Source organism: Camponotus floridanus, unplaced genomic scaffold (assembly GCF_003227725.1).
Source record: "Camponotus floridanus strain SB8 unplaced genomic scaffold, Cflo_v7.5 scaffold16, whole genome shotgun sequence".
Taxonomy (NCBI): Eukaryota; Metazoa; Arthropoda; class Insecta; order Hymenoptera; family Formicidae; genus Camponotus; species Camponotus floridanus.
Window position 1 is genome coordinate 3,793,967 of NW_020229281.1, and position 26,842 is coordinate 3,820,808.

At 39.8% G+C, this 26,842-nt stretch overlaps 1 protein-coding gene across 3 annotated transcripts in view; it reads right to left on the bottom strand.

Annotated features, from left to right (window-relative positions):
* LOC105259201 (protein jim lovell) overlaps positions 1-26,842 on the bottom strand; it is a 128,856-nt gene that overhangs the window by 12,106 nt on the left and 89,908 nt on the right. Inside the window, exon 1 of one of the 3 annotated variants that reach the window (XM_025406999.1) lies at positions 331-580. The exons of the other annotated variants lie outside the window; for them this stretch is intronic. The gene's annotated coding sequence lies outside the window, so the exon portion shown is untranslated. Of the gene's footprint in view, positions 1-330; positions 581-26,842 lie in introns of those variants that run through there. 3 annotated transcript variants of the gene reach the window in all.

Below are 26,842 nucleotides of genomic sequence, written 5' to 3' on the forward strand. Positions count from 1 at the left end.
CATAAAAGATCATATCTACATCTTCATTCTTTGATTTGATTCTTTCAGATTCTACCGTAGTATTTTGATTATTTCCATGATTTTATCTTCTTTCTTTCAAAAATCGAATACAATAATTATATCGTAAAAATATATCCATTTAATCTTAACGAGATCAATTTTTATGAGCTGTTCTGTAATGATATATAAAAATAAATATTTTTTTATGTAACTGCTTAACGAATTTTTTAGTTCTACATGCTACAAGAAAATCGCAATGCGTGAGATGTTTCGTCAGATTGTTAAAATTTAAGGAATTCAAAAATTTGGATTATTTTCTGAAAGAAGTACCTGCAAATTCTGAGAATCTCATCTGTCTTTTTGGCACAATGGCGTCGTTTCCTTTCCTTTCTTCACTTTATCTTCTGTGTAGAAATGTGTCGGTTTATACGGAATAAGAGTCCTGCGAAAGACTGAATCGCGTCGCCGTCGAAGGCTCGATCGGCAGCGAGTATGTATATTAAGATCAAGACACACGGAAATAACAGATGAGAATATTGATGATAAAGTTAAATAGTCAACGTCGCTATCTAAGATGATATTAGGCTTAAAATAAATTTCAGAAAAGAATATCTTAAATATACGATGTTATAACTATAAAACTTTGCTCGTCAAGCAGAGTCCCAAAAAGTCCTTCCCTCTTTTCTGTGTTTTACTTATAAAATGAACAAAAAGAAAAAGAAAAAAATTTTTTTAGCATGCATACTGTTTAACTTAATAATCACTATAAATTTGTTTTAATTTAATTTCATTTCTTACTCATTTTTGTTCATTTTTCTTATTTTATTTTTTAATTAAAGATTAGCTATCTTTTAACATCGCGGGTCTTATTATTCATACTTAATAATATAGATAATAAATGATGAAGTTACACGTTTAAAACGAAGCACCGAGAGACAAGGGATTTGAGATCCAAGTCTAGGATCTTTGGACCGTCGAAAATCTCGAACGACACCGCGGTACTACATTGAAATATGTACAAAATGGAAATTCCAGAGTTTTCTGTGACAAACGCGCATATTCGGTTCATGCGTTGTCACATGACCGGTCCTTGAAACCTCCAGGTATCTTCCAAACGATGGCCGGAATAATAACCGGGACAAACCACCGGAGGCAAGCACACACATGACACAATCACCGCAAACAAATGCACGCGCACGTGCTCAAATTAGAATATTGTCAGCTGCTGACCCGTCTTGACAGGGTGATGATGATCACGCATATCATGAATTCTCGTATCATCATCCTCGTCATCAGCTCTTCATAGGGCTTCGGTTCTCCCTGTCGAGTTTGGTCGCGTACTCACACGTATGAGTATGATGCTGTACGTATAACCAACACAACGAAGATATTATCCCTTCACCAATCGCTAACTTGCACCATGATCTCCGCGCGTGTAATTCCGCAGGTGGCACGACGCGTTACGTACACCTGTATGCACCTAATACGCGGCGGGAAAGCGGTCGAGCGGTGACCGGACAACCTGGCTCTCAGAGCGGTCGAGTTGTTACTGCCTTGCTACTGAAAGTGGAGAACGAGACGAAGAGTCCCACCTCCTTGTGCCACCTCCAACCGAGTGGGTACCAGCCCATCGGACCCTCCTTCCGTTCTTTCTCTCTCTCTCTCTCTCTTTTCCTTTTTCTCTATATATCTAAGTGTTGAGATCTTATACACTTAACTGAATTATGTCTCATGCGTTCATAGAGATTTTCGTTTCAAATATTTCTGAATAGCCTTCACGTACTGCGTAACCTTCACATACCTTCATACGACACCTTCGACATCATCAACAGAGACCAATTTTTCAAAAAACGATGTACAAAACTAATCTTTTTATATTTCATCATCATCAAATTGTGAACGATGATTGTAAGTTATTATTCTACCTGCGTTTTTTTCCATAGAGATCCGGTTGAAAGGTTAAGTCGAAATACCTGAGTTGAGCAAAATATATAATACGAAACCAATGTCGAAAAACCTATTTCTTAAAAAAATGTTACTTCTTTCCTTCTTTGGACTAATCTTTTGGCGATGAATCTATTGTTATGATGAAGCGAAAACTACTATGTAAAATAAAATAAAAAAGAATAGTAAACAATATTTTCAAAGAAATATATATCACAGCATCTTTTTTAACAATTAAAATGTATGTCCTCTCAGTGCAAATGTAATTGTAATTGTGAGAAAAAGGTATATTTATTTAGAATATTTATGTCGGAAATACTGGGACTCTTTGGAATTCAAAAAAATTAAAAGAAAAAAATAGAATATTTTATTAAAAATTAATTTTATTGTCAAAAATTACCCGACGTCTCGTCTGCTAACTCGTAAGAAATTATCTTGCAATATGGAAAAAAATCTAATGATTACTTTATTGTGTTCTTTTTTATAATTATATAATAAATTTTTTGGCTTTAATTGCGAAGATGGACACATATAAAAAGTGTTCGATGCCAATGAAGATTCGCGTCGACAAAAATTTCCTTATATTGCGTTTCGCATCTCAGTTAAAAAGCGCTTTCGCGTCATTATGAAGTATCCCGGCCAAAAGGAATTTGTTAACAATATGAATCCCGCCTTTGCAATTGTTTGTGCAATAAGCCGCTTACGTACGGACTCCAAAAGATATTACTGTGTGCGTGTATTTATAATTCTCGCTAATTTTCATCAACTCTTAATGTTCTTACCGGCATTACATCGGGAAGGCATAGTGCATTGAAATCATTATGAAGAAATAATATTCTGGCGACTTTTCGTACGAGAAACGACAACATCATGTATTATATATATAAAACAAAATATCGATAATATTTACATGATGTTTAACAAAATGTCGCTTGCAGTTAGCCCAGAATTCACGGAATTTTATTTAGCCCTTATAACGGACGCAGTCTATCGAAATAATCGCCCTTCGAGATGTATCGCGATATGTAACTTCGATATTTACTTATTATAATCAATATTCTTATTTTAGTGTTATCTTTGCCGTTGACTATTAATATGCGGATAAAGACCGACGATGACGCTAATTATATTAGAAGAGGTCTCTTTAATCTTATATATTTCTAGCATATCACTCCTAAATCAATCACAAATATTTTCAGCAATTCCTTCATAATAATAAAGTATGTCTATTGATCTTAATTAATCATAAAATCACAAATAATTATAAATATTGATAGAAATTTTTATAAGTGCATATAATAGATCATTGTACATTTTTTAAAACTATGCACAATTTAAAATTTTACAAATAATTAAAAAAAGTTAAAAACTATGAAAGAGATTGACAACGAAATAAAATTATTCTTCTGATGCACGTTGTTATTATCGGAATAACATGACACATTCAGTCTAATGTTTGATGAAAATTTTATAAAACTCTCAAATTTAACACGTCATCATCATTTGTATCCGCACAAGTAGCAATCATTTTGATTCTGGTTGAACCATAATTAATAGCGAACCCGAAAGGTCTTAATAAAAATGCATACCGTAATAGAGAAAGTGATAACCTTCTTCCACGTTGTTTCCCGACATATTAAAAGATGTTTTTCTTCCGAACCGATGGACTTCTTGAACTTATACGATTATGCAACATGCGAGAGGGATCTGTGATGGATATTAGAACAAACCTTTCTCGATTATCTGCTCATACCTAAAACCCTTTTCCACTCTGTTGAACGGTTAACACCGGGGCGCAATCTTACCTTACGCACACAATACTGTAATAAAATATTCATACTTGCGGCCTAATTCAATGGGGCAAAAAAATACAATCCTTGAACTGGACTTAATACCTGGCGAATAACGAATAAGTGTGTTAATTTCCCCGGTTCAAGTTTGAAAAATGTATACATAATTTATGTAAACCGTATGTTTATTAACATCTGATCTGTTCGATTCGCTTGTGAAGATGGTGCATCAAGGTAAAATACGCGATGGACGAGAGAAAATATCACTTGCTTTTCCCCCCAAGATTAATTTATATATTATATATTTATAATTTATATATTATTTATAAATTCCTTTTTACTCAATCGTGTTACCATCAAAATAGAGCATAAATTAAATACGGTAAAGAAGCTGCAATAACATTAATTGAAGACCATAGGCAGTATGATTCAATGTGAGAAATTTATTTTCTATTTTAATAGGAAAAAAATACATACCACAAGTACGTAATGCTTCAATACAACGATGTGTATCGTTATTGTACGCTTGTTTTCTCATTTTACTTTTATTTTTATTTATTTTTATTTTTTTTTACCAAACTAAGAATGATGATAAAATTTGCACTTACAATTATTATTATATTCGATATTTTTGTTTCTATAGTATATAATAAACATTGATTGCTTTCGTTCATTTTTCAACATGTATTAACTGTTTTAAGATTAGTATTGTTTGTATTATATATATTAGATTAATATTATATGTGTTAGATTAATTATATTATTCCGAAACTTTTGAAATTGATTGCAGAGCGAAACATTAGATAATATGCGACCTTCGAACAGTAACGAGAAGTCGATCATAGTCAACCATAACGGCCCAACTGGAGGGTCGCCCGGCGCCACGTAGCCGAGCTTCTCGAGACACAAAGCATCGCTCGACTGGTCAATTCGCACGGTACAGGTGTCCTCGAGTTGTATATGTGCCGAGCCTCCCTTGAAGATCTTTCATCATGTGGGGTAAGAAAGAGCAACGGAGCAAGACTTAAGCCCATAAACGAGGGTGCATGCCTTCACCTGCCGAGAAAAATTCTGTAGCGCAAACTAGCTAGTGCATGACTAATCGCTACATGTGCCATAAAAGCTCGAGAAAAATTCTTCGCGACAAAAGAAGATAGAGAGGAAACGAGAGAAAAATGGAGAAAGCAAACAGAGTAATGAAAAAGATTTAGTTAACGAATTTTTTGGTTTAAATAAACAATACTTATAGTGCTTATATTTTTTCTTCCTCGATCATAAATTTCTCAGCGTTAAAAAAAGAAAAGAGAAAGGGGGGGGAAGAGAGAGAGAGAGAGAGAGAGAGAAAGAGATGAATAAACATAAAACAAATCAGTTGTATATATTGAATTTAACACACACTTGTATAGGCATGTATTAATTATGCGTGCATGTATCAATTATTACGCATGTAACTTTAGAAGAAATTAAAAATGAATTGCTCTATATAATTTATAGTACTTATAAAAAATTCTATAAATTAATGAATAAATTGATAAATTTTATACATTTTATTCTTAATATTGATTATATTTTTGAATTATTGAGAAAGAAGGTAAAATCGATTTATACAAAGAAAGAAAAGAAAACAAAGAATTGATCGCAATTAAGAAACTCCTTTACGCAGCTAATTTAAGTTCCGCCAAAAATTTCGCCATTTCTTCTAGTAATCGTGACCACGTAGAGTCTATTTCGCTCGAAAAAAAAATCGCGTTACGTTTCCTCGAAAAGTTACGAGCGGTACGGAAAAGCTGCCTCGCATAATTTTTCGCGCGCGGCAGGAAACTTCGGCCCGCGTCCGTTCGCGCTCGCCGCCTCTCATACTCGACCCAGCCGGAATTAATTAGTATTCCATAGCGCGATAATAATCGCGGTAATTAAAAGACTCCGAAAATCCAGTTCGCCAGCAAGTTTCGAACGCAGCGCAAGTAGAACGGGGGGACGCGGGGGGTGACTCGAGCATCGGAGGCGGGGGATGTACGCGTGGGACGACAGGGGGTACAAGGTGGTCGTAGAGAAGTACCCACTTCCCGTAGCCATCCGCCCGTTCTTGTGTCCCTGTTTAAGGATTTCGCCGGTGCGGAGTGCCTGGTACCACTACATACCCCCCCTGGCCTTCTTCTCCCCCTGGCCCCGGTCGCCCCCGCTTGCTCTCAACGCGTACCGCGCGCGCGGCACCCCACTCCCGTTCGTTTTCCTCATCCGCGAGGAGGAAACAGCCCGCAGGGGTTCTCATCTCTGCGCGTCGCGCCCGCCGCACCGTCACACGTGCGCGGTGGCGCGCGCGCGCGCGCGCGTACGCGGGGGAGGGCGGGTGGCGGCGGGCGCGCGTCACGAGGCGCTAGAAAAGCGAAGGTGCCCACGGATGTATTTTTTAATTATTGATTTTAATGACGAGGGGAGCCGCTGCCAACGCCATCTTGGATGCTGGGCGGAGTAAGAAGCGTTTCTCTACTCTCCCCCTTTCCCCTTCTGTCCGCTGCCCCCCTCGTACGCTCTCGCTCGTTGCCATTACTCTCTCTCTCTCTCCCTCTCCCTCTCTTTCTCGCTCTTTTCCTCTCGCTTCTCTTCCGCGACTCTTTCGGGGGCCGCTCCCTCTCTTTCTTTCTTTCTCATCGCCCCGGTCGTTCCTTCTTTTTCCAACACATCCTACCTCGCTTCTTCCTCGGTACCCCCGCGAACCCCACCGTCGTCGCTCGCACCGCGCGGTCTCCCTCTTTCTTCTCTACTAATGCCGAGAGATAGACAGATGATGATTAAGAAAGCGCCGGTACGTGTGAGGACAACGCCGCGACGCCGGGTACCTCCGTCCCCGCAGCGCCGCGTTCTCCACCACCTCGTCTCCCTCCTCCTCTCTCTCCACCGCCGGTGATTCTTCTTCCTCTTTTCCTCTCTCGATTCTCTCCACTGCACTTTTTCCCCCTCCTCCCTGATGGTCGCGGGTTCTCTCCTTTTTTTTCCGCCGCTTGATTTCCGCTCGTTCATTCCCTCTATCCTCGTCCGCCTCCCTTTCCCTCCAAACTTTTTTCCCCTCCCCGCGAGCCTTCCCTCCTTGCGGTTACACGTTTGTCGCGTGCATCATAGTCCGCGCAGAATGCCTCCGAACGACTTGTCTGCTATTTGTTACTGATAGTTTCGCGAAAGGACGTTTAGCGCGACTATTATCGGACGAACGCGGTCGATGAACACGAATTATCGGCGGTTTCAGGAGGAAATATCGATCAATGTCGATATGCGAGTAACAAATCGATCTAGCGGTTCCTCGAAAATTGCTTACTTTCCAACATTAATGATACCGTAATTAATCCCTATCGTAATTAATCCTTCCTCTATTAATACCTCGGAATGAATTTAATCACTGATTGCGTTTTATTAAATACAGAAATAATAGAAAATTGGTGGCATTTATCACAACTTTCATGACAGAGCTCTTGGACTATTGAATGTATCAGATTAATACAGAATATTAAGCATATGTTTAAAACATTCTTGAATCAAAAGAATATACCAAGTTTAAAGACCAAATTTCCAAAAAGTTATCCAACTTTAAAATTGTATGAAATATTTTATGATAAATATTCATATATATATATATGTGCTGTCTATTTTTTAAAAATAGACTTGTTGAAACAGATTATTATATAATAAGAAAGATATGACGCCAATTACGCGACGACAAGGATAAAATTATTTCGAAAGTTTCTAATGCTAATTAAATGACCAACTTATATTATATTAAATATCTTTAATATTCCAGCTTAAAATTCTTTCTAAATTTATACATTTTCTATTAGATTCTAAAATATATATAAATCTGTTTGAAGGATCTATTTAGAGGAAAGAAAATGATACTGCATATTTTATGCTCGTGTTTCTCGTCAATCTTTATATATGTTTAACAAAAAAAGCTTGTCAAAAATATTAATCTTATTTGTCAAAAATAATTTTATTATACATATGTAAATTGTTTTTGCTCTGTAAATTAAATCTTATTCGAAACAGTAATAAATTTTCTCTGCAACAGCAAAATGTATCTGCTATACATAAATTATTTTGCTTTAACAGCAAAAGAAAAATTTGTGTTTCAAATAAATTTTTTAAATTTCTACCAATGAAATTTGCTTTACAGTTAATATCAAACAATCGATTATAATAGCAAAAATTGATCGCTACTACATTGGATATGCAGGAACGACGACGATTTTTACCGTGACAGCAAAATTCTTCTCTCTACGTGTTGTAATAAGTAACTAAGTACATGTTCGGAGTATAAGTGCGTGTACAGCAAATGAAAAATGAGACCTGCATATGAGACTGCTATGTACGAAGTACGACGTGCTATGTACGAAGTACATCGGTAAAATTAGCTCGAATATTGTTACTCGAACGTTACGTGCTTCACAGATTTCTGAGCAATCAAAAGTTCACAGTGATATCAATAACGCCTCGTAATCAACATTCGCAGGAGATGCAAATGCACATGCATATGGAAATAAACGGGATCGTTTAAATTGGATGCATTTGATTATGCAAAAACTTGATATCCTGAAAAAGCAATCGAGTTAAAAAATTCATTCATGATTAAATATATTTATTGAATTTTTTTGATTAAATATTTAGCCTCTGACGTTTCTATAAAAAGAAATAGGTTTATTTAAATATATTTAGTGAAAGAAGAAACTTCAATTTAGGATATGAAAACAAATGCATTTGTTTCGCACATAAATTTATTAATTAAATTAAAAACTCGATTCGAGCTATTATATCTGTCTTGATTATTTCTCAAAAATTATCGTAAAAATCGCACTTACATTTAAATTAATTGACCGAAACAGATGATTGTCATCAAGCAGAACTTGAGAGAGCGAGACTCGAAAAAAATCTTCGCCTAATTAATCCTTAATCAAATAACAACGCTCGAGATAGCACATCTATGAATGATGGAAGAACCATTGAATTTACTCTCCGGTATCTTAACTTCCATCTGTCAAAGATTACTACTCCGGCAAACTGAGCCAGCGAAAATTTCTCCCGCCTCTGATTACGAGAAGAGGTCGTTTTAGATAACGCTTAAATCTTGCTGTTTATCGGCTTATGCCCGTATCCCAGCGCGGAGAAACTCGAAGGCAAGGTACGCTGGTACGAAATCGATCCTCGATGCTTAATCTACGCGAACGTCCGCGCGCATACGAGAAGAGAAGAATGATCAACTCGCGTAGCAGCGATCGATATCATCGCAAGGGTGAAGATTCGTATATTAGGTATGCCGTGTGAGAAGAGAAAAGGGAAAGAGGGAAAGAGGGAAAGAGAGAGAGAGAGAGAGACAGAGAGAGAGAATCAGACAGTCGGAGGCCGCCCATTGTGAATTAATTACCCAGAATCGTCGCGGGGGGCAATGCCATGGCGCATCGCGTCAACGCCGAGTCACGTTTTCGTTAATTCTCACTACGGCCTCAACGTCGGCTGTCGTTTCACCGCGCTTAAATAGTTATCGATAATCTGATCGGTGCGAGAGAGTCGAGCCGAGGACCTTCTTCGTGAAGTCAACGCGACAGTCCGCGATCGAACGCCGTGATCCGGGACGAACGAACCTGCGCCAAGTGTTCTCCAGCGTAACTGGCCTCTTCACACGCGTGCGATCGTATTAATGAGTTGGTAGATATGCATATGGGAGAATTAAGAGTGTCGTTTGTATTTATCGAGAGGATCGATACCGTTGAAAATTGAATCCCACGCGCTTCTCCCGCGCGAATCTAATTTAATAATTTAATAATTTTTTAATAATTTAATAATTTTGCTTCGATAAGATCCAAGAAAAGAACGCGAGAGAGAGAGAGGTGGTTCGCAACATTATCCGCTAATTTAATCTAAACAAATTGACGTGCATGTTACAATATCACTTAATGTCATCCGCTATTTCGGCGATTTCAACGGATATTTATTTCAGGGTGACTCGGTAATTATTCCGCACGATCGTCTCGATACGTATACGAAACGTAATTAATTGCAGAAAGATAATTAATATTTTATGCGGAGAAATGCACGAGCGCAAGCTATCTTTTTTTTTATATATCGCACGGATATATAAGTCGTGTATTTTGAAAAAGAAGCGAGCTTCCCGTCGTTGACGTATATATATATATGTAGGCCAATCTCCTTCAGCGACAATGCCGCGATACACGCTTCAAAGACCGCGTATCCTAAGAACACTGTGAAAGCAGACAATGCGCGACGGTCCAGTAAATCTCGATCGATGCTCAGCGTCCGAGGCATGAGAAAAGACATCGGACCGGAAAGAGTGAATTGCTCGGCGTAATTTTGTTCATCTTCCCGCCGTTAACCAGCGAGGTATCGTCCGCGTTATGATCGTGTCAAAAGTTACATTATTCGTGTACAAGAATTGTGTATAAATTATCTGAGAATTTTTATCTATCTTTCAATATTGTAAGATATAAAAATATCATGTCGTATTATGTCTTCGAATAATAAATCAAATAAGCAAACATACAAACGTGCTGCAGATATGTATCTTTTATTTTATATAAAAACCTCTGCCTTTATATGCATCATAAAATCATGTAGCACAAAATTACAATATTTTTTCGAAACTTCATTCTCTCTCTTTCTCTCTCTCTCTCTCTCTCTAAAATAAAATTTGTAATAAAATTTTGTTTTTAATAAAATTTGTATTAAAATTTTATAGCTATTACAGAAGTAATTATAAGTCTATCATATTATAGGTAATTATTAGGCCATCATAAATTAAAATTGATATCAATTGAAAAAAATGACACTCGATTACAGAGACGAGAAATTCGCGTGACATCGAAATCACTCGCGACATCCCGTCCTTGTAACTCGGTTGTTCGAACGCAATTTTATACTCGACTGTCGAGCGAGATAATACTTTAAGCAGGACCGGTGCCTCAAACGTCTCGTTAATCTAAACGTGGACCAAACAACGAGCACGACAAGCGAATCATCTTGCCGTGACATGAGAGACACGCGAGTTATTTATCACCTTCGAAAAGCGATCGAGAATCGATGCGGTCGACCGCGTTTACGAGCGCTTCGCAGTTTTATGATACTTACTTTTACTCGGATACGCGACAGGATTTACAGAGAAAAGATGTGAGGAAAAAGGACAGGGGGGGAGGGGGAGGAATAAGCGGTGGTGGTCGCGCGATATAGTGTAACGCGAGGAGTGTATCGGTGCTTGGAAGATGCGCCGAAGACGCGGGGATGGGGCAAGGTGGGGGAGGACACGGATCGGGGTGTGAGAAAAAGCGCACAAGAAGAAGCGAACAAGATCAGATCGCGGCATCCGTTGAGGTTTAGAACGGAGAGAACATCCCGAGGCGCGTTTATGTTCGCGCGCAAAGTTCCGGCGTGACACGAGGCCACATAAATTTCGTAACCGTCCCTCAACGGTATCCTGCGAAGGACTTTTGCGCGGGCACATATTTTTCACCTGCCTGACGATCTCCTTTCTATACTATATATAGAAAACTACACCTTCTCGGCGCGATAGACTTGCATAAATTAATGGGAATCTAGCAACGATATTATTAGATTTTCATCAATTTAGATTCTTTCCTTTCTTTCCCTATAAATCACAAATGGAGCAAATGAAGATCTCAATAAAAATAATAGCAGAGCCTGATGTGAAAAATCTCAGAATTTTTGATACGTTAATTTAAACGGCAGTCAATTTGATGAATAAGACTGTCTCCTACATTCTGCATCTTAAAAAATTCCACGTATATCCGATTTAATTACACAAGTAGGATTAATGGCTTTCCCAAGCTTCTTGATTTTTGATTCTCAATCACTATCAATCAACGCAACGTGTGTCCTGGCGAGTGTCCAGATTACGGACGATTCTTGCAGTAAAATCTGTAGCTAGTCTAGTCTAATCTCTTAATCGTTCCTTGAAAAAAGAAAGCATCATTCAGATTACAGGGTTACTCAGGCGCAATTTCATTATCGAACCTTGCCCCTAACTGAAAGATTTATCTAATTTTACGCGCAGAATAAAAATTTTACAATCTCGCGTATCACGAATAGAATCATACCGTCTCTCTGCATACGAATTTACGTTGCTTTAATTTATTCGCGCGAATCGTTCTACGATATACCATTACATCGCGTATGGGAAGACGAAGGTAAGCCAAGCGAATAGAGTCGAACAAGTTGCGTGTGCAACCGAACGATCAGGAAGAAGATTTGGCGGCAACGATGATGTCGCGACAATTACAGGACATAATGTGTGCGCATGTATGCGCGCGTGCGTAAAGATAATAAAGTAAACAGTCTGTATACATTTATATTACATATTACAAAAGAAAACCCTGTGTCGTGTCGCATAATACGAATCAATCCTTAATGATCCCGCAGATCGATATCTCGGAGTTTCGTGTACAAAAGTTCCGGTCATCGCTCCGACCGAAAGACAGAGCACTTGTTTTCGTGAAGTTCATTGTCCGTTTACAAGATGAGAAGTCGTACGCGCGTGCAGGTAGAACTAAGAATGAAAATAATGAAAAAAAAAAAAAGAAGAATTGTGTAGCATATCGGTCGAAGAGCGCGCTTTCTTAAAACGTGTCTTTCCTCGAAGCGAGGCATCCCCGCGGCGCGAAAGTAACGGATCGCCGAACTCTCCTCGTTGTATCAGGCTGCGTGCTCTCATAGGCATCGAGCGTTGATGAGTCAAGGCGGGAAGATGAAGGGAGAAGAAAGCGGAGTGCGGGCACTGCTGAGAAGCCCGAACGAGCTTGAAGAGAATGGAGGGCAAAGAAGGATCGCGACAAGGCAAGAGGAAGTAAGGAACAAGCAGACCTTGGGGTGAGCGAAAGAAAGAGAAAGAGAGAAAGAGAGCCAAGAGGGAAAGAGCGAGCGAACGAAAGAGAGAGAGAGAGAGAGAGAGAGATGAACGCGGAGGTGGCGGAGGTGGAATTAATGCACGCACCGGGCCACGCACCCAAACCCCTTACAGGCAGCCAGCCTACTTCGTTATACGACAAGTATAAGAGGAGAGCACAGAGACTTTTATTGATCGCCTGGCAAAAACTCAGGAACCCTCATTTCGTGCTCCGTACCCCCGACTCTCTTACCGGCGAGCCTCTACCAGCCTCTCTTTCTCTCTCTTTCTTTTCTTTCTCTCACCCGCGTCCCGCTTATCCCCTCGTTCAAGGAAAAAGTGACGGGCTGTCGTCGTCGTCGTCAGCGGCGTCTACGGTTCCTTCGATACTAAAGCCGCGCTGCCTCTCGATAATCTTTTATACTTAAGACACCGAGATAACCCTTTCCCTTTCTACGCAATCCACCCCCGTATACGTGATCCTCTCCTTTTCTCTCATCCCGTTGCGGCCTCCTCTCTCGTAGCTTCTCCCTCGTAGGTCTCCCTCGCAACCTGCGAAGGCCGAAGGTACCCGAGGCAATGTAGGTACGTGGTGGAATTACATCGGATACCAGGAGGGTGGAGGTCGGGGGTTAAGGACGAGATTCCGAATCTTGGAACGTGCGCGAAAGTCCTTTTTCTTCCGAGAGATCTTCCTTTTTTTTCAAGAACTCTCTTGTCTGCTGCAGCTATCGTGAAATGACAATGACGTTGCAAAGATTCTCGCAAGCATTCGTAATATTCGTTGCAAATATATTATTATTTTTCTTAAATCTTTAATAACACATAAATATTTTGTAATTTTCTATTTATATTTTTTAATTCTCTACATATGAAATATATATCTTTCTGTTTATTTCATTTCGTGGACTTAAAACTGTTGTAAAGACATTAAAATTAACTCTTGATATTATATTGCGATCGATATCGACGGAATTATAGGACGTATGAAACTTTATTTCGAATAAAGCTTGAGATAATTAAAATAACGTATAAAAATATATATCTTTCACTTTAAGCTTATCATCGATTCGGTCGAAAGGGAACTAGATTATGCGAGAAGAGGAGAGGAGGAAGTTTCAAATTTATCGGACTTAGCGTCGTGGATCGCGGAAACGGTCGGATATGAATCTAGACAAATTGAGATGTGCGTCGTGGGAAAAAAAATGAGAGAAAAAATTTCGTCCCTCAAATATTTCGTACAATACCGTCCGCAACGCGAATGTATTCTCGTTTATACGAATGGAAAAATCACGGATGGCCGATCGTCGTCGTCGTGACGCTCGTTTCGCGCTCCCATTGTTCGTCCGCGCACGCATAATGCATAGAAATATTAGAGGCCTTTTAAGGTTTAAAAACGTAAGCGGCGAGGAAGACAGAGAATGCATCCTACCCGATGCTAGGGAACGCTCTGTGTGTCAGCGGGCGGTGGGAGGAGAGGGGCTCGGGAGCGGGGGAGGACGACGGAGGGTGAGAAACGGCGAACGGGTAAGATGTGTTTGTTCCACACGAGCTATTGTCCGCGAAGACTACCTTCCCATTGTTTGTCGCAGTCTCGCCCTCTCTCTTTCAACGGCAGCGCAGCCACCCCTGTCGTTCAGTATCTTACATCGCGCCCAAGCTTTATTTCGAGGGTTTTGCGCCACTCGAGAGGAGCGTCGGCTGCGCTCGCGCGAGACTCCACACATACATCGCTTTTCCTCGGTTACCTAACGGAATCGGGACTGACTCCTTTAGGATCGTAACGAAGATAGTGACTTCTTGCTCCATATATATATAAATACAGACACATACACGTAAACACTAAAGACTCGTGCCCTGGAAAATTCCCTAAGGGAAGACATACGATCAGAGATTATATATAATCAACTTTGAAAAACTGCGATTAACAATATATATATAAATAAGAAAAATTTAAACAAAACAAAACTTTAATATTTTTCCTAGATTCATTAGAAAATCGTAATAATTGATTTCGATGAGTCTAGATATCATATGTTCTATTTTGTTCCTCTCTCCCCTTTGCTATCAGCATCAAATAAAACTGCGGATTAAAGCGATATATATATATATATATATATATATATATATATATATATGAGTTGAAGTTTCGAGAGGGAGCGGAGAGAACCTCCCTCAGTTTTCCGAAGGTGTTAGATAAACTAAAGGTAAGAAAAGCAAGGAAGGAGCGCACCTCGCGTTTCCTGCGACTATAAATTAGTGTGTGAAGTTTTTGCGCTGCCATAGTCGCGCACGGATGCAATGCGCTTCGCAAGTCACATCCATCATCGCGATTTCGCCAGTCATGCGACCGCCGTGGTTGTCTTGTGGCGGGCAGTCGAGGAAGAATGGCGTCATTATCAGAGAAATGTCGACGCGTTCACATTGTGCAATTCGTCAATTATTATCGTCAATAATAAAAACACTTGGAAAAATTATAGCCATTCAAAAAGTACACGGAACAATTACAAATATTAATAATATCTCATAAAAAATGTCTCATAACTTTATCAACTATTGCGAAAGGAAAATGTATTGTAACTTTTAATTCGTCGCGATTAGTTGGACTTATCACGCTTTACTAAAGACACTTCATACTTTTGATCGAGATTGTATTTTTGTGATTACCCCCCTCTCGCTTCTTCTTGTTACAATTCACTACCTTCTTGTAACGCATTACGCGATTAGCTTCGTTTCTAAAAAGAACGAGAAGGGCTAAAACAGGCGACTGTGTTCTCAATGGAAGGGTTAAAAAGAGATCTATATGTTCGCACGACGAATGGGAAAAATCTCGATCCGGCTTTGTGCATTGTCCTCCGAGTTGCATTGTTTGCGCATGTGTCAAGTCTTGTGTTTACATGCTGATTTATTTACACATCTGACCGAGCGAAATATCTGGACCGATGCGCTTTATATCGTCTAGCGAGTATCGAGAGGTATAACGAGAAAGATAGGAGAGGAGGGCCTCTATATAATAATAATTAAAGTTACGCGCGCATACAATCATAGTAATGGCCGCTAACCGGTCGTCCGCGGCTCCTCCGGCCAGAAACGAGAGAGGATATTCAACCGACACAGCTCAGTGCCGTCACACTCGAGTGCGCGAACTCTCGCTAAAGGCTAAGAGACGGGCGGTTGGGGGTTGGTGATGAGCACCAGAGTTGCGGGTGAGAGCGCCTCCTGGAAATATTCTAATAAGCAAAATTTTCGCTTTTGTATTTAAGAAAAGGGAAAGAAGTGCTGCCGAGCGCAGTCGTACGCGTGGGTGAAAGGAGCGAAGGGGGAAAGGGGGGAAAGCGCGAGCGTTGGGTGGAAATGGGAGGAAGGGTTGGAAAGGAGAGGAGGGGGAGGGGTAGATGATAAGGAAAGAATGAAAGCACCAAAGCAACCCTACCGTATACTCTCTGTTAGTCGCAATGGTGATGGTAGTGGGTGGGTGGCGATGCCGGTTTTCAAGGGGTTAGAGTGACTTGAAGGAGAACCGGTACATAGGGAGAGGACTAGTACAGAATCGCGAGAAGGAAGCAGAAGAAGCGAAGGAAGAAGAAGAAGAAGAAGAAGAAGAAGAAGAAGACGGACAGACGAAGGGGGAGATAGAGGGTCGAGTTGGTCGTATTGTCTCAACGGGGTGGTTGCCCGCGGGAGCGCGGATCGAGGGGACATCGCGCGGAGAGAAGAAGGAGACCATTGGGGGATGGCGGATGTCAGAGGATGAGAGGTAGCGAGGGCGGAAAGGGGCATTGGCGGTGGTTGAAGGAATGAAGCGCGGCTGCGGAAGAAGAAACGAAGAGGCAGAAGAAGAAGGAGAAAAGAAGAAGACGAAAGACAAGGAGGTTGCGACGCGCGAGGAAAGAAAGAAAGACACAGAGAGAAAGAGATCGAGGGACGCGAAGGGGGTAAGACGCTGCATGAAGGGTTGGAAATGTAGATAGAATTTCTTCATTTCGCGTCCTTCGTCCCCCCCCGCTCCCCGTTCACCCGCCCGCCCGCCGACCACCACCGCGAGTCTCTCTCTCTGCCTTCCCCCCCGTCCTCCTCCTTCTTCACCTCGCGTCGTCTTTTCCTTTACCACCCTTTGCCTCCCTTCTCTTCTTTCCGCGCCGTCCCCTGCCCACACCCCATATACCCACACCCCCGAACACCCTCGTCTCTACCCCCGACATTCCCCTCTCATTTCACCCATCCCCGCCATTCTTTCTCTTAAGACTCCGTGGCAGAGGAATCGTTAAAATCTGGCCGTACCCTCGGTGTACTCACCCCACCACCCTTCGCCACCCTTTTGCCACCCACCGGCACCATCGCCCGCCACCCGGCCGCGCGAGTCCTCCTACTCTTACTCTCGGTTTGCCGTTGGAGCTACCACCCTCCTTCTCCCTTTCCCCCCAACCTCCATCTCCGCATCCCTACAGTCACTAACCCTTGAATGCCGCTCACTCACTACTTACTTTCGCGGGTGGTTGCAAGGAAGTAGCCCGGGAGGGTGAGAAGGAGAGGGCAAGGGGCACCGTAGGTATCCGCGAGGAGTAACGTTCGACTATTAATCAGAGGGATGAATGTATATACATTTGCGTGGAGCGCGTTCTCTGAACGCGCGTCGCGTCCACAGTACCGCCGACGCGTTTCGTTCATTATAGTTCGTTATCAATTTTGTCCGATTAGCGATAGTTTTTTTTCCCACAGAAAACGTGTAACTATGGCTCGATTAAAGATTATCACTTCAATATTTGAAAATAGACCATTGCTAATGATATTGAATTATAATCCATTAATATATATATATATTTATATTAGCTTAACATAATTGGCATCGGATCAATTAAATGTCAAATTGATGCATAGCTTGAAAGATTCAGCATGAAAAGTGACACTTTCCACACAACAGATAAATAACAGTATAAAAATTTGTTAATTAATCAATTTGATAATATTGCGTCAGTGTTCTCAATCGTATCGTATAAATAATCTTGTTGTCGAAACTCAGATGAAAGTTTTGAAGCGTAAGTGGTATTGAGGAATACTGCACGAAGGGGATGTAACAGCCGTGGCTATCGCAGCTGCTATCAGTCCGCTTTGCACTTCTAGATAAATCTTAATTATATCTTTCGAGCTGCTTTGCAGCGAGAACTCTCCCTTCGGTTCTTAGTCGCTCGCACGCAAACTCCTCCTTCGAGTGCCGCCGCCGTAAACAATACGTCCATTATAAAGTTCAATGAGGATCATCGAAACGTCCTCACTAAAGCTGACGTGTACGAAAATGTAAGAGATAAAAAATAAAAATGAAAATCGGAAATTGTGGGTGTACGCCGTATTAGAAAATTGTTATTTATAATATAAATTAAGAAATTAATCTTTCTCAACATTTTTTAAAATAATCAGAAAAATAAGACGCGCGTGCGTTAGAAATAATAATTAAGAATTCGACAAAGTATCGCTTAGATTTGTAGTAGTACAATTCGAGAATGTCAATCTTTAAGAACAACTCTTGATAGCAAAACTCTCCGGTGAATAGACTTAGGAGTGGTTCTTAAGAAGTGTCTATCTTCTCACTTTATTCTCTAAAAGCTGCATTCCAGGAAACTTTTCGATACATACTTAGAAGCAAGTTTCTAAACTGCAGCTCAAACCCTAAAAATATAAGACATTTTTTTTTATGCCAAGAATCTCCCATTAAAATTAAAGAACGTCGCATGTTTTAATATAAATAAAAACTTCCAAGTATTTTCGTTATCTTAATTTTTTCACTTTAAAATTACAATTGTATTTTTAATATTGCGGCATATCGTCGAGTCTCTCTCTTAATCCCTCTTAACAATTTTCTAATACTGTGTACACACACACAATTTCCGATTTTCATTTTTATTTTTTATCTCTTACATTCGATATGCATCGTATAGGAAGCGAGAACGACTATCTCCTTGCTCGCTCAAGTGTAAACACATGAGAACGTGCGCGGCAACCCACATAGGGGTGAGACACGCACACATATCCATGTCAGTTCGGTGGCGAAGGAAACGGAGAACGCGCGAGGGTGCGACGAAGATAACGACGGAATTGCGAGAGCGAGAGAACCGGAGTACGACAGAGGAAGAGAGGGAAATGAGAGAAAGAGAGAGAGAAAACGAGAAAGAAGAAACCCCACGATAGGAACGCGGAGGGTGCGAGAAAGCAGAGAAGAGGGTGGTAAGCGAGGGTGGTACGAGAGTGGATAGGGTAGCTAAGACGACCGGCTCCCAAGTAATTATAAAATGCAATCAATACTTTACATATTTTTCACGCGAGGTGGAGGGTCGCCTTCTCGTCTCCCTCTTCCCTGAATCCCGTACAAGTCCTTTTCTCGGTCCCCTTTCTTCGCCGATCTTTAGACATCGTCTAATGTGTACGGGAAAATAATCGTGAAAACAGAGAATTTATTAAAGCGAACTGAATGTATGTTGTTGAGAAAAAGACATGTCACGCAATTCAAGTTGCTAGTTCTTATTACTTAACATAATCACATTTCAATGAAATTATTATTTTCATATCACGAATAGTCTTCTTTATAATTAACAAGTTTCTTAATCTTTCTAATATAAGGCTGAAGAAGTTTCTACAATTATAATTGCTATATCTAGAATTATGTCGTATGTTAAATTTATTATACAAGATAACGTTTAATATTCGAGAGAAAAACGAAAATATCTTGTTTTTCGGGTTTCATTAATTTTATCTGTATTTTATATTCTCACATGTATTTTTTATATCGTTTACATATTTCACACATTTAGGTAAATATACATACATAATATAAATATGTATGGATATATATTTTCTACGCTTAATGTCATTGATAATTAAAAGTTTCGATGATGAAAATACATTCACTTATATAATATGGTAAGAATTTATAACCGTGGGCGTCCATCCCTTATTGGCCCTTGGGGCTATGAAGGCTAACATTGTTAAGACGTGAAGAGAGAACGCGCGAGATAAGTCTCTACGCGAGATAAGTCTCTATTGAGCAGTAATAAATGCGCATCGGAAAATGAGCATTAAATTTCTTGCGCTAATGATATGATGCATGAATTAAGAAAGTTTAGGAATAGTTGCAGCAGCAATAGTAGTAAACATTGAAGCGACATTGAAAAAATGTATGTACGTATACAAAACATATAGAAACGTATAGAAAATACGAGTATACGAATATCTCAGAGATTTAACGATTAATAAAAATTTTAGTATATTTACTAATAATTAAATATCTCATTAGTTAGTCATGCAACATGTATGCATGTATGTATATGTGTATAAGATAAAGTTTTTCAAAAAGTAGCTTACCCGTCTATCAATATGCATCAGAGATCTGGAAGATCTACTTTTGAAGCTAGATCTCGGGCACAACCTTATACAGATTCGCGTTGTGACACGTTCTCATCCTTGCGAGGGTACAGAGAACCAGCGGAATGAGAAACGTTGAATAAGTTAGGAGCTGAAAAGCGGCGGCATTCGATCGCATCGCTAATTACGCCTGCACAAATGCATCGCGCGATACGCAAGGAGGACGAATTCGTGACTGAGAATGCAACATTCAAAAATGAACGAACAATGAGATCGGTCGGAGGAAATAATGCAAATTCGCGGTACCCGAAACAATAACCCTTGAGCGTCGGTCGAAAACCCTTGCCTGGCTCGCACAGCCTCGAATCCGAAGCTTGGGAGAAGGGAGGAAGGGAGGAGAGGCGATCGTCTTTGACCCTAAACTCATGCACCTTGTTATCCAGTTCGTTCGGATGTAAACGTCTTAAAAGTGTTCAGAATATGTTTATTACGATATTAAAATAAAATTGAATATAATTGTCGAAAAATAACCAGGAATAATTAAGCTTCGTGCATTAAATCTTAATTCCATTCAATGAATTATAAAACAAATTTTATAAAACAAATTCAAAAGAGTTAATATAAGGATCAATATATAATCCCTCGATATTTTATAAGATTAATTAGAATCTAATTAAAATATATAATATGATATTCAATTAATAAAATTAAACTGCGGAGAAAAGGAAAATAAACAAAGGAAACAGATGTAGTCACGAATTAATTGTTACCTTCGAAATAAACAATAAAATTAATATAATTCTAAAGTAAAATTTAATTAACAAAACAAAATGGAGGTAATCAATTAAAATGCTAATTATTAATCGCCAAATAAAATATTAAACTAAAAGACGCGCTTGTATTGCTTCTCTTGAATCATTAATACTCTTTTAATGTAAATATTGCAGTAATCTAGGTCGCATATAAATAAAGTGCATCTAAACTTTTCAGAACGATCGCAACTACTATCAATCCGCTTTGCACTTCTAGATAAATCTTAATTGTGTCTTTCGAACTGCTTTGCAGCGAGAATTCTCGATTGATTAAAAGCTAGAGCGGTACGTTTCATTAATAAACGCAGTTTTAGGAGGACAACGAGATAACGAGATACTTTCCGTCATTCCATTAAAGCGTTTAGAAAACTTTTTGCAGTCTCAAAAGTTTTGTTATAAGCATCACTTAAAATAACGTGAGATGCCCATTTCATATGTAAATTAAGTATAAAATGTTTATTATTAAATCAGCTCTATCTTATAATCATATTATTAAATCAGCTCTATCTTATAATCATATAATTGTAAATTTATTTTGAATAAAATAATTACTAAATTTTTACAGGCTAAATAAAAATTAACATAAAAATAATTGTTATATAATTATTTTAAGAATAATATCTGTGGTATAATTTTTAATTAATAAGATACAATAAATATCATTTAATGCATTACAGATGAGTGATTTTTATCATCGCAACTGATCTTCCGTAATATAAATATCACTACATCTGGTCTAGCATATGTTACCAGCTCAACAACCCTTCATCTTTCTCTTTCAATTACCTCTAGTAGATGGATGGACAATATGCAGCATCGATTGTCATGTCATATCATGCATATATTATTTTCGTATTTTAAATAGATGGGTTTATTATGTTGATCTAATTAAGTGAAAGTGATCATGTAAACGTAATAAATTTATACATATCTTAATACACTGAAATACAAACAATATGTTTTATTTAAATATATTAAAATATATATGTTTTATTAATGAAGAATATTAAATAAGTTATTGGTTAATCACATAGCATTCCTAATGATGTTCAAATGAGATATAATTGTAAATCAATTATACTGCTATTCTATAAACTATCGCGTTTATATTGATAATTGAATGAGTAGCTTTTTAAAAAATTAGTACGCTCAATAATTCACCACTTTATAAATTGATACAAATAAATAAAATATTTATAAACAATTTTATTAATTAATAAGCGACTAATGTCTATTCATCAACTAAATCAATAAAATATAGATATAATATTGTTTTCTATTTCAGTATAAAATATAAGTTATTATACTTAAATTCTTATATAGAGAAACTCCTTTCCTTTGTAGTTAGAAATTTCTTTAATTTCCAAATCAAGTAGTCTTTATTTTCGCTCGCGAGAAAGAGGACACATTTCTATATATTAATTATTATATTAATCAAACATTGTTTACGCCGATTATTTCGACGACGATTTTTATCGTGACGCTTTACGGTGTGGCAAATAAAGCGGCGTCGTGGTAGAATTGCTGCGTTTTTACCGTTCACGCGACTTCGCCCTAGCTCGCGTAATAATTCGTCGCTTCTCTCCGGGATTTAAGACGAATGAGTCTTACGTCTACGCGCGAGCTTGCCGGGAGTGGAATATCGGAAAGGTAAGGAAAACGAGGGAAGAAGCAGCGGCGGAGGGCGCAGGAAGAACGAAGCGGGTGGCAAAGAGAGGGAGGGAGGGGGAGGGGGGGTGATAGCGGTTGAGAGTCGCCCGAGGGGGGTGAGAGTCGCGAGGGGGACGTGTAAGAGGGTAGCAGGAGGATCAGGGGGGACTGTAAGGGCGGCGGAGACGGAAGGAAAGGGTAGGCAAGGAGAGGGCCACTGTTTTTACCAACCAACCTGCGACTGCCGCGTACTCATTTACTCTCGGTAAACCAACACAGGCGCGCGTCAGGGCGCGCACACGCGCGAAATCGCATACGTGAGCGGTGCTCGAGCACGCTCGAGCAACGGAGACGAACGCACTCGTTTGTTCGTTGCGCGACGTGCGCCTCCGCGAGAAATTATACGTGTGTATGTATATTCATGGGAAAAGGAACGGAAGAGACGAGACGAGCGATTCGAACCGGTAAGGACGAGCCGAGTGAAAAGGATGCAAGAACGGTCGGACACTTTGAAGCGGCCGCGCGAATTTAAACGTAGGATATATCGATGCGTTTTGCAGAGCGAACAAATTTTAGTCATTGACCCAAGGGCAAAAGTCGGAGTGAGCTACGTGTTTGAACGTTCCTTTCCTTTTTTATGCTCCTTTGAAATAAAATAAATAATTGTTGATAATAATTATTTCTCCAAGATGTTAATATGCATCATCTTGATTGAATTAGAATTATGCATATAAATATTCACGAAAGATTATTTTTTTATCGCGGATTTAAATTCACATCGTCTTCTATTCTAGAATGCTAGAAGGAATATTATCGATAATTTTGCTGTCGTTCAAACGCATGTTAAATCTGCGATATCTTGGATTGCGTTATAACAGCTGCAAGCAAGACGTTAATTGTTAACGATCAATAACACACATTTTACTCGTTTTTATAAATTAATCGCGCAACTTTGTAATATCACACCTATTGATTTTGCGCCGATGCCAATTGTTAATTACTTGATAATAGTGCCATAAGGTGAGGCAACATTCTCATGTGCGACACACAGACGCATCTCAAGTGTGTGTGTGTGTAAGCAATGCGCGAGCGGCAGACACGGTAATCACGCATACGAGTTCTCTTTACGCGCACGTATATACATACGTAGCAACACATCTCCCGTTACATATACATTTACGCGTACGAACTTTGCAGCCTACTCATACCATCGTCCGACGATGGTACACGGGGGTTGAGAAACTTGAGGTGCGGGTACGGGTGGTAGGTAGCGAGAACGCACGTAAGGGTTTTCTCGGTTTCTTACGGCGAAGGAGTGGGAGTTTGGCGGAGGTTGGAGCGGAGGACGGCCAGGACGGGGCGAGAGGTACGAAAGGAAAGCTCGGGGGTTGGGGTAGAGCAGCTCTGCCTAGAAGTTGCGCCCAGCATTTTAATCGATTTCATTTGCGCGCATGTGAGCGAGCGAGCGGGCCTGGAAAGAGAGAAAGAGTAAAAGGTGGGTAGGGGGGTGGGTAGGTAGGATAGAGAGACAGACAGAGGCAATGAGCGGATGTGGGTGGGACAAGGAGACGGTGTCGAATGCGAGCGAAGGAAACCGTAAGGACGAGTTGATGCGTGCGAGGAGGACGAAAGAAATAGCGCGAAAGAGACGGGGCCCGTTGAGGGTAAAGGAAGCAAGAAAGAGAGAAAGATTAGAAAGAGAGAAAGGGGTGGAAAGAAGATAAAGAGAGAGAGAAACACGAGAGAGCGTGCGCTCCTCCGGTATATAAACCTTTCTTTGTTTTGCTTTGCTTGCGTCATTAGGGGTTGGGGATGGATGAGGCGAAAGAGCGGGGGAAGGCCCCCCCCGACGGGAGAGGGCGTGGTTCTTCTGCAATCTACATATAGGCATCCTGTGCAGACGACCTTAGTACCACACACGAACGTATGTACGTATGTACGATCAAGCAGATTGCAGAAAATCCACGAAAGACTTTTTCATGAATCAAAAAATAGCAATACGCAAAGATAAGGAAGAGAGAAGAGAAGGGGAGAAGGAGAGAGAGAGAGAGAGAGAGAGAGAAAATATAAATATATAAAAATATATAATACTAATGAAGCGAAATGAATTATGCAACACATGTAAGTAAAGCCAGCCAGATTCTCGATAGCAAATATAGCGTGTGATTATAGTATCACGAATGATTCGTCCATTCTCAGCACGCAGCTATTTTACTCTCTATAATTCATGCGCTCCCACATATTTAATCTAAAGACTAGGAATATCGCCCATTATACCAGTATGCATGTTACATTGAATAAATCTTATTGCATACAGTGGTTGGGACCATTGATACGAAAACCAAGGAGACTTTAGTGACGAGCATAAAGGTGATGGTACGATCTGCGAATCTTTGTATCAAAAGAAAAAACGAAAGAATGATTATTAGTGAATATAATACAAACATACGTGTATGCATGTTTTGAGCGAAATAAAACAGAATGTGAAAGAATAAATAAAAGTTTTACATAAGATATAAAACTAAAAATAATATAGTATATTTATTTCACATAATGAGAATTTGAGTTCTTTAAGAAGAGAAGAGAGATAATAGAAGAGAGATTATATAATGTACGTGATAAAAATAAACAATATAATTATATAATTTATATATTAAAGTATGACGATTTAATATCAAGAAGAAAAGATGCAAAACTGATTCACAGTTGTTAAGAACAGATAGATAAATAGTGAAAAAATATACAAAATTTCCAAGGAATCGAAAAATATTATCATCTTTGATATATTGTAATTTTTTACAATAAATATCATATAGGCTGTTTTTTTTTATAATTATACATAATTAAAGTGAGATGATACACAAAGAAAGTCAGACTTATAACACTCTGTGAAGTCTGTTTCTAATAATTCATTCACACGCAATTAATGAAAGATGTGCGAAACATTTTTTAAGAAAACTCGTTCTTCAAACGCATTCAACAAATTCAATTTATATTTCCACTAGCCAAAGATGTTAATGTTGAAAGATAGGTAGAACGAGACCAAAACTGAGAGACAGAGCGAAACTCGGCGGAGGGTAAAGACCACGTGCTCCGCCACGTGGTGACCGAACCCCACCCTTCGGCACTCGACGACCGCTCGCACTCTCTCCCAACCACCTCCTTCCAACCCCTGCCCCCTCAGACTCACTTTCCACCACCCCCGTCCGAGACGGGACTCGCACGGCTAAAGCCGCGCCGACGCCAGCTGACCAACGCAGACCATGGACCATCGTTTACCGACACCAATAAAATCTCGCCGCTATTCACCCGCCGCCACCCTCTCATCCCCCTCCGTTCTTCCTTTGCCGTGCCGTTGCACCGCCGCTGCGAATAGTCTCTCTTTCTCTCTCTCCCTCTCTTTTATCCTGCCTCCGTCGCTTTTTCCCTTCTTTTTGCTTTGTTTTCGCGGCCGCCACGTGGCATAAGTCACCCGACGGACCGGCCGGCCGTCCGGCCACTGCCGGCACGTGACTACTGTCCGAGTACAAGGAATCAGCTGACTGACCACCCCGTCGACGCTCCTCTTTTTCTTCCCCCGCTTGTTTTTACGATGCTCCCCAAACGCCGTCGTTTGACTTTACTTCTCGCGCGCTCATGTTTTCTCTCTCTCTCTTTCTCTCTCTCTTTCTCTCTCTCTCTCTCTTCTCCTTGATTCTTTTTTTTTCTTTTTCCGTTATTTCTCTCTTGGGAAATCGCACTGATATAGGTGGTACTCTCTCGAACTTGAATCCGCAGACGTTCGTGATTGACGACAATAAAAGGATAAAGGCAAACTTCCAATCGGTTGTACGAGGACAAAATTAATTGTGCGATTTTGATGAAGAAAAACAATTGTGATTAATGACATTTTGAGAAACGGTGCGAAAAACGTTCTCATGAACACAGATGAGACATGCGAGTATGCAAGTGTTAGGATGAGAGGAATTTTAGCTTCAACGTTAGATCTCGGCGAGATGTTATTATGTGCCGAGAGACTAATTACGAGTTAAGATTTATGGCAACGAGTAACGACGATATACTCGCGTTTAATTATCTAAGCGTAATCTTGGCGTTGATACTCAAATCCGGGATGACGCTGTCTCAAACGTGTTCCAACATTCCGCGAACGTATCTTTTCACGCGGAACACGGACGCGTGGCTCCATATGGTAGAGGTTGAGATACACTTAACGGAGCGCGGTAGTGCACGCATCCCTATCGTGAGGATTGGAAAGGAACTTTGCTGAGAAATTCTGATGCGTCCCGAATGAAAAAGCTTTAGAATGCAAAGTTTGAATTAATTAATAAATGAATATATGTATATTAATTATTAAATATAGTAAAATATATATATTAATAAATGAATGAAAATAATGA